This window comes from Schistocerca piceifrons, chromosome 1 (genome assembly GCF_021461385.2).
Source record: "Schistocerca piceifrons isolate TAMUIC-IGC-003096 chromosome 1, iqSchPice1.1, whole genome shotgun sequence".
Lineage (NCBI taxonomy): Eukaryota > Metazoa > Arthropoda > Insecta > Orthoptera > Acrididae > Schistocerca > Schistocerca piceifrons.
In genome coordinates this window covers 893085637-893093777 of record NC_060138.1, presented here as the reverse complement: position 1 = coordinate 893093777, position 8141 = coordinate 893085637, and the positions used below count along the sequence as shown (strand labels likewise).

The window sequence follows — 8141 nt, the reverse complement described above, 5'->3', positions numbered from 1 at the left end:
GAATACCAATCTCGTAGTCTCTTTAAATGGCGTTTTTTTCCGATTTTTACTTGTAATTGTTTCTATCAAGCTGTCGTAATTTCTGGGTGTGCGCCATAGTCAGATATCTGCAAAGTATAATACAACGTACGAAGATAAACATAACAGGAGAACAACAGTATGTACATGCATTCTGCTGTCTTGGTGAGCCATCCGGCTAGAAACGACATGTGAGGTGCTCACAGTGGACAGCTTAACCTGGAAGCTGAAATCCCTCACCACGGTGCTGAGTAGTGCTGTGAAACAGTCAGTCATGATGGCAAGAGTTCGCTGGGGCACTGCTGTTGTGCATCGCCGTTGAGGTTGCGCGACGCGCGGGCGTCACAGTGAAACTGTAGGGACAGCTATATACTTATATGGATATACAGACACCACTGATGACCTGCAGCCGTCTAAAACTATACGAGAATTATATTAATACCGTCAGCTGCCCACGGGCGTTGATATATATCAACGAGGACAGGTGAAAATGTGTGCCCCGACCGGGAATCGAACCCGGGATCTTCTGCTTATATGGCAAAGGCTCTATCCATCTGAGCCACCGAGGGCACAGAGGATAGTGCGACTGCAGGGACTATCTCGCACACGCCTTCAGCGAGACTCACATTCTCAAAAAAAAAAAAAAAAAAAAAAATGGTTCAAATGGCTCTGAGCACTATGGGACTTAACTGCAGTGGTCATCAGTCCCCTAGAACTTAGAACTACTTAAACCTAACTAACCTAAGATCACACACATCCATACTCACATTCTCACCTTGTATGTCCATACACTACATTCGTAGTGTCCCACGCCATCACACTCGTTACTCGTGGAAGATATTCTTGTCAAGTCTCGAAAGAGTTCGGAGAATATGTGTGCATCCGCAGAGAAGAAGAAGGTCATGGCCGGTATTGCCAAACTATTTACTTATATGGATATGGTGTCTGTTCTTTCGGACACGCCGGAGCCCTCGGTGGCTCAGATGGATAGAGTGTCTGCCATCCAAGCAGAAGATCCCGGGATCGATTTCCGGTCGGGACACACATTTTCACCTGTCCCCGTTGATATATATCAACGCCCGTGAGCAGCTGACGGTATCAATATAATTCTAATTTCGTAGGGACAGCTGGTGGGCAGCATACCGCTGAATAGATGAGAATGCTCTGATAAGAAAGCTGGGGTTAGCCTTCAGCTGTGCGTTTCTTTTCATGGTGCCCTATCCAGCAAATGCAGTCACAGAGAGCTCGCTGGCCGCAGGCCAGAGGCTTGTGGCAAAATAGCGGTGTGAGGGTAGTGTGAGAGAGACAGTAAGTCCAGTTTGGCTCATCAGAGGGCAAAGTTGTGAAAAGTCACGCGTGTTTTGTAAACATTTATTGTGTGTCACACTGTGGCCAGATCACGGATTTCAATGACCCAAGCATTGCAGAAAGTAGCAGGAAGTGCAACGATTGGGCAGTGCGTGAAGATGTGGCTTGAGTGAGTGATCAGACGTGGTTTTTCTAAAAAAAAAAAAAAAAAAAAAAAAGGCAAGCCCAAGGGTTGCTCTCATTCAGTAGCACTGCAAATATTTCTCCAGTGTGGGAGACTGTCGTTAAATTGCTAACGCTTTGCCAACATGGATAAATTAACTTTTATGGAGGAGAAAGGACAAGTTTTGTTACTAGATATCCCACTGGGAGAGCTAATAACTTATTTTTTGATTGGAAAATGAGTGTGTTTCGGCAGCTAGGCGTCATGGAAAACACTTTCGAGAACAGTTTAACTTGGCTGTCTCAGGTGTTTGGCAGCTTCCGGGAGACCTCCTTTTCACGTTTGCAAAATAACGTCTTAGTTTCCACAGCCACTACGATTCTACCACGACTACAGGGGTCACGAGGCGTCTTGTCAAACATTTTTTAGAATGGGTTCAATTCTCAGTGTCCAGTGTTCCCGGTGCCCTCGTCCCCGAACGAGAGCCCAGCCACCTTCTCAATCGCCGGAAACTGCTCTCCTATAGCCGGCCGGTGTGGCCGAGCGGTTCTAGGTGCTTCAGTCTGGAAACGCGCGACCGCTACGGCCACAGGTTCGAATCCTGCCTCGGGCATGGATGTATGGATGTCCTTAGGTTCGTTAGGTTTAAGTAGTTCTAAGTTCTAGGGGACTGATGACCTCAGATGTTAAGTCCTATATGGCTCTGAGCACTATGGGACTTAACATCTGTGGTTATCAGTCCCCTAGAACTTAGAACTACTTGAACCTAACTAACCTAAGGACATCACACACATCCATGCCCGAGGCAGGATTCGAACCTGCGACCGTAGCAGCCGCGCGGTTCCGAACTGCGCGCCTAGAACCGCTAGACCACTGCGGGTTAAGTCTTATAGTGCTCGGAGCCATTTGAACCACGTTTTTGTTCTCCTGTAGACGGAAGTAGCAGGTTTTACACCTTTCGTCTTTGGCTAAAGCGTGAACAGAAGAGAGTTTAATTACATCACCAGCCTCACTAAATGAGCCGTCACCACATGGGTACAGTAACTCATGTTACTTTAACTGTATGCCAGAGTACATTAGTTGCTGTGGTTGGCGAGTGGTGGCGTACCACTCTCTCGGCAAACTGCGACAGGTGTTTTCAGTTGGTGGAAGGTCTGGAGAACGTGCTGGCCTCAGAAACGGTCGAGCAGCCTATGTATGGAGGTACGTCAGCACAGCCTAGACAACATGCAGTTTTGCGTTACCTTCTTTTTTGATAACATTCAGGAGATCGCCGACATACGACATAGCCACCAGTTTTAACATGTTATAAATATGTTGGAATCTCAGGTTTCTCGGCGTAATTGATTAATGGTGTGCTTTCGAGAGTTTAGTAGAACTGTTGTTTCTAATGCACTATATTTCGACTACAAGCCCAGTCGTATTTTTTAGGTGCTGCGAGATGTCTTTTTATGTGTGCTCACTGCCTGGACTGGTTGCCGTCGAAATATAATGCATAAAATGGAAACAGCAGCTTGTAGGAACGGCCAGAAATACACAATTAACGTTAGGAACGTAGCGACGACTTTGCGAAATACCGGCTATGTGAACCAGAAGTAACTGTGTTGCGCACCCAATGGCATACGATAATTTCACGCCAGGTGATGGGCCATATGACGAATCCGATCTGGCAAAGTTCATCCTCCTCGAAGTCTTCCATCGTGATACTGTACTAGGACTCGTCTGACAAAGATGATATGCTGCTGCACTTGTACCTGTTGCTGTCTTCAGGTGCACGATTGTCGGCGCGTCTGTCTGCACTGCCGTGTCAGGGGAACTCGCAGAAATGGCCGCCATGTTGACAATCCATGCTCCACGTGCGTTCATACTTTCCGCGTTGATAGTTGTTTTCCTGCCAACAACCCAATTTCTGAATCGCTATTCGTGACGCGACTATACGATACTGCGTGGCCATGAGATCGATGTGTCCTACCTCATTGGCGCTAGTGGCGTGGGATCGATGAGATTCTGCAAGCGTTCAGTATGGCCCTCCGGAGCACATCGATTCCATATTCGCGTGACTGTCACGGGATCCAGATTAATGCGAAAAGCTATACGGCGGAACGATAAACTGGATGCTCGGCAGGCCAAGAGCCTGCCTCACATCTACGTCAGTATTCCGCAGACCACCTGACGTTGTGTGGCGGAGAGTGCTTCCGGCGCCACTAGCGCATCCCCTCTTCCCTGCTCCACTCGCTGGTGGTGAGTTGGAAGAATGATTGTCGGTAATCCTCTGTAGTATCTCGAATTTCTGGAAATTTTCCCGTCGTGGTCATTTCGCGAGATGTATATGGAGGGAAGTAACATGTTGTTTGACTGTTCCCGGATAGTACGCCCTCGAAATTGGAGTAGTAAACCTCCACGTAATGCACAACGTCTCTCTCGTAGCTCTACCTCTGAAGTTTGTTCAACATCTCTTGCGCCGACTAAAAGACCACGTGATGAAACGCGCTGCTCTTCGTTGGATCTTCCTTATCTCTTCTATCAGTTCTACCTCTTATGGGTCCCAGATTGATGAACAGTACTCAAGAATCTATCGAACAAGCGCCTTTGTTCTTTGTGAGAAAATTGTGCATGCCTTGTGTAAGAAGGAAAAACTTGTTCAACGCTGGCCAGAATTCGATAACACAAACAAAAGATGAAAGAAAACGAAAATGAGCGGAAGGAGAGCAACTTTGAAAGTAAAATTTTGCCAACCGATGTGACTTAAGATCCTAAGAGGTTTTGGTCTTCCAAAAAATCAGTAAGCGGTTGGAAATCGTCTGTACAATCACTCAGTGACCATACAGAGAGAATCCCGAATTCAGCCTTCCGAAATTGTTTCACCATGGAAGATAGTAACACGGTCTCTTCTTTCAGTCATCGCACGAACGTCGAAATGGCCTATAATGAGATAACCTATTGGCGAATAGAAGGGGACAGCAATTGCTTAGTATTGGAAGGAATCAGGACAGGGCCAGATACCTGTAATATTCTACAAAAATTATGCGAAACACCTTTCTCCCTTTCTATCAGCAATTTATCGCAGTTTGCTCGATGAATGAAGGGTAGCTAGCGTCTAGAAAAAAGGGGCATGTCATTCGTATTTCCAAGAATGTTATAGGACTGATGCAGATAATTATAGACCTTTATTATTGACGTCGATCTGCTGTAGAATGATGGAACGTGATTTATCCTAAAGAATTATGATGTTTCTGGCGAACGTAACTCTCCTTTGTAAAAGTCAACAAGGATTCTGCAAACAGAGATCTTGGGAAACTCAGCTCCCTCTGGTCGTTCACGAGATTCATAGCTCGGTAGGAGACAGCGCTCAGGTTAATGACGTTTCCCTTGACTTCAGGAAGGCATTTGACCCCGTCCGACACTGCCGTTTAATGAAAACCATGTGGCTCACCAAGTATCGGACCAGACTTGCTACTGGGCTGAAGACTTCTTTGCAGAGAGAACTCAAAAAGTCGCTCTTAACGGAACAAAAAGCGATACACGTAAAGGTAATTTTTCGAGTACCGCAAGTAAGTGTGATAGGATCGTAACTGCTCGCTTATATATTAATGATCTAGTTGGGAGCGTCGGATGCTCTATCAGATTGTTCGCAGATGAAGCGATTCTCTATAAGAAAGTAGCAACGGCAGGAGACATATCGATTTACAAAACGCCCTACAGAGATTTTATGAAATGTGCAGGTTCTGGCAGTTGACATAAAGCGCATATGTATGAAAATACACTCCTGGAAATTGAAATAAGAACACCGTGTATTCATTGTCCCAGGAAGGGGAAACTTTATTGACACATTCCTGGGGTCAGATACATCACATGATCACACTGACAGAACCACAGGCACATAGACACAGGCAACAGAGCATGCACAATGTCGGCACTATTACAGTGTATATCCACCTTTCGCAGCAATGCAGGCTGCTATTCTCCCATGGAGACGATCGTAGAGATGCTGGATGTAGTCCTGTGGAACGGCTTGCCATGCCATTTCCACCTGGCGCCTCAGTTGGACCAGCGTTCGTGCTGGACGTGCAGACCGCGTGAGACGACGCTTCATCCAGTCCCAAACATGCTCAATGGGGGACGGATCCGGAGATCTTGCTGGCCAGGGTAGTTGACTTACACCTTCTAGAGCACGTTGGGTGGCACGGGATACATGCGGACGTGCATTGTCCTGTTGGAACAGCAAGTTCCCTTGCCGGTCTAGGAATGGTAGAACGATGGGTTCGATGACGGTTTGGATGTACCGTGCACTATTCAGTGTCCCTTCGACGATCACCAGTGGTGTACGGCCAGTGTAGGAGATCGCTCCCCACACCATGATGCCGGGTGTTGGCCCTGTGTGCCTCGGTCGTATGCAGTCCTGATTGTGGCGCTCACCTGCACGGCGCCAAACACGCATACGACCATCATTGGCACCAAGGCAGAAGCGACTCTCATCGCTGAAGACGACACGTCTCCATTCGTCCCTCCATTCACGCCTGTCGCGACACCACTGGAGGCGGGCTGCACGATGTTGGGGCGTGAGCGGAAGACGGCCTAACGGTGTGCGGGACCGTAGCCCAGCTTCATGGAGACGGTTGCGAATGGTCCTCGCCGATACCCCAGGAGCAACAGTGTCCCTAATTTGCTGGGAAGTGGCGGTGCGGTCCCCTACGGCACTGCGTAGGATCCTACGGTCTTGGCGTGCATCCGTGCGTCGCTGCGGTCCGGTCCCAAGTCGACGGGCACGTGCACCTTCCGCCGACCACTGGCGACAACATCGATGTACTGTGGAGACCTCACGCCCCACGTGTTAAGCAATTCGGCGGTACGTCCACCCGGCCTCCCGCATGCCCACTATACGCCCTCGCTCAAAGTCCGTCAACTGCACATACGGTTCACGTCCACGCTGTCGCGGCATGCTACCAGTGTTAAAGACTGCGATGGAGCTCCGTATGCCACGGCAAACTGGCTGACACTGACGGCGGCGGTGCACAAATGCTGCGCAGCTAGCGCCATTCGACGGCCAACACCGCGGTTCCTGGTGTGTCCGCCGTGCCGTGCGTGTGATCATTGCTTGTGCAGCCCTCTCGCAGTGTCCGGAGCAAGTATGGTGGGTCTGACACACCGGTGTCAATGTGTTCTTGTTTCCATTTCCAGGAGTGTAAATGGATTGCTGTTCAATTAAATCACTGATGAAAGACTGCTGGAAACAATATCTACCGTAAAGTATCTTGGAGTAAATGTCCAGAGCGAACTTAAGTGGAATGACCATTTAAAACAAATAGCAGGAAAAGCAGACGCCAGACTAAGATTCACAAAAGAATCTTAATCAGATGTAAGTAATCCACGAACTACCCAACGAGACTTAATGATAGCTCTCTGCTTGGAACGCTCTGCCGTTACAGATGACATTGTGAAGGGTCGTATGTTGTACGTTGTATGTTAACCGGGGACCTAGAAACGACGGAGAGGCTCCGTCCCCGCCGCAGCCGCAGTGGTCCACAACCGCACGACGACTACCGCAGTCCACTTCACCCCTTCGACGCCCCACACCGAACCCATGGTTATTGTGCGGTTCGGTCCTCGGTGGACCCCCCAGGGAACGTCTCACACCAGACGAGTGTAACCCCTATGTTTGATTGGTAGAGTAATGGTGGTGTACGCGTACGTGGAGAACTTGTTTGCGCAGCAATCGCCGACATAGTGTAACTGAGGTAGATGGAAAACCGCCTAAAAACCATCCACAGACTGGCCGGTTCACCGGACCTCGACACAAATCCGCCGGGCGGATTCATGCCGGGGACCAGGCGCTCCTTCCCGCACGGAAAGCCGTGCGTTAGACCGCACGACCAACCGGGCGGGCTTGTGAAGGGAACGTAAGGCGCTGCCACCTCCCGGAAACTCGTGATACTATACGGGCTGAGGCGGGAATATTCCACAATGTCCTACAACAAATTCTACATTTTTCAAGCGGGATTGACCTAGAAAGAAGTGTATTGCGTCACTTATTGAATGCCCTCGTAAATGGGACCCATAGGTAACGAGAATTGTTCACAAAACTGTCGTGGACCAGAATGTTAGTCTTTAGGAGGCAGGATGCAGCGGAAACGACGAAAGTTTATCACATATCCAGTAACAGAATCATAAACGTACTCACATGCAATGCAAATTCCAAAAAAAAGAGTTTTTGTTGTACTTTTCTAGCATATCAGGACTTTTCTATTCTTTTTATCGTTTCTGTCAGGTGTGCTGTGGATGACCGTAATTCTTAAATGGTTCAAATGGCTCTGAGCACTATGGGACTCAACTGCTGAGGTCATTAGTCCCCTAGAACTTAGAACTAGTTAAACCTAACTAACCTAAGGACATCACAAACATCCATGCCCGAGGCAGGATTCGAACCTGCGACCGTAGCGGTCTTGCGGTTCCAGACTGCAGCGCCTTTAACCGCACGGCCACTTCGGCCGGCTCGTAATTCTTAGAAATAATAAATCTTGTAATCACTGTATATTATTTATCAGAGAAATTTAGTACGTCAACTAAAGCAGAGAAAGGTAGAGAGATACCTTACAACTACTGCGTAATTTACTGACTTTTCAGCTCGTTTTGCATTACAAGATTAAATATTTAC

At 48.2% G+C, this 8141-nt stretch overlaps 1 non-coding gene across 1 annotated transcript; it reads right to left on the bottom strand.

Moving 5' to 3' along the window:
- Positions 1-513: 513 nt before the first annotated feature.
- Positions 514-588, bottom strand: Trnai-uau. The gene has a single exon. It is a non-coding gene; the product is annotated as a tRNA-Ile (tRNA).
- Positions 589-8141: the final 7553 nt, after the last annotated feature.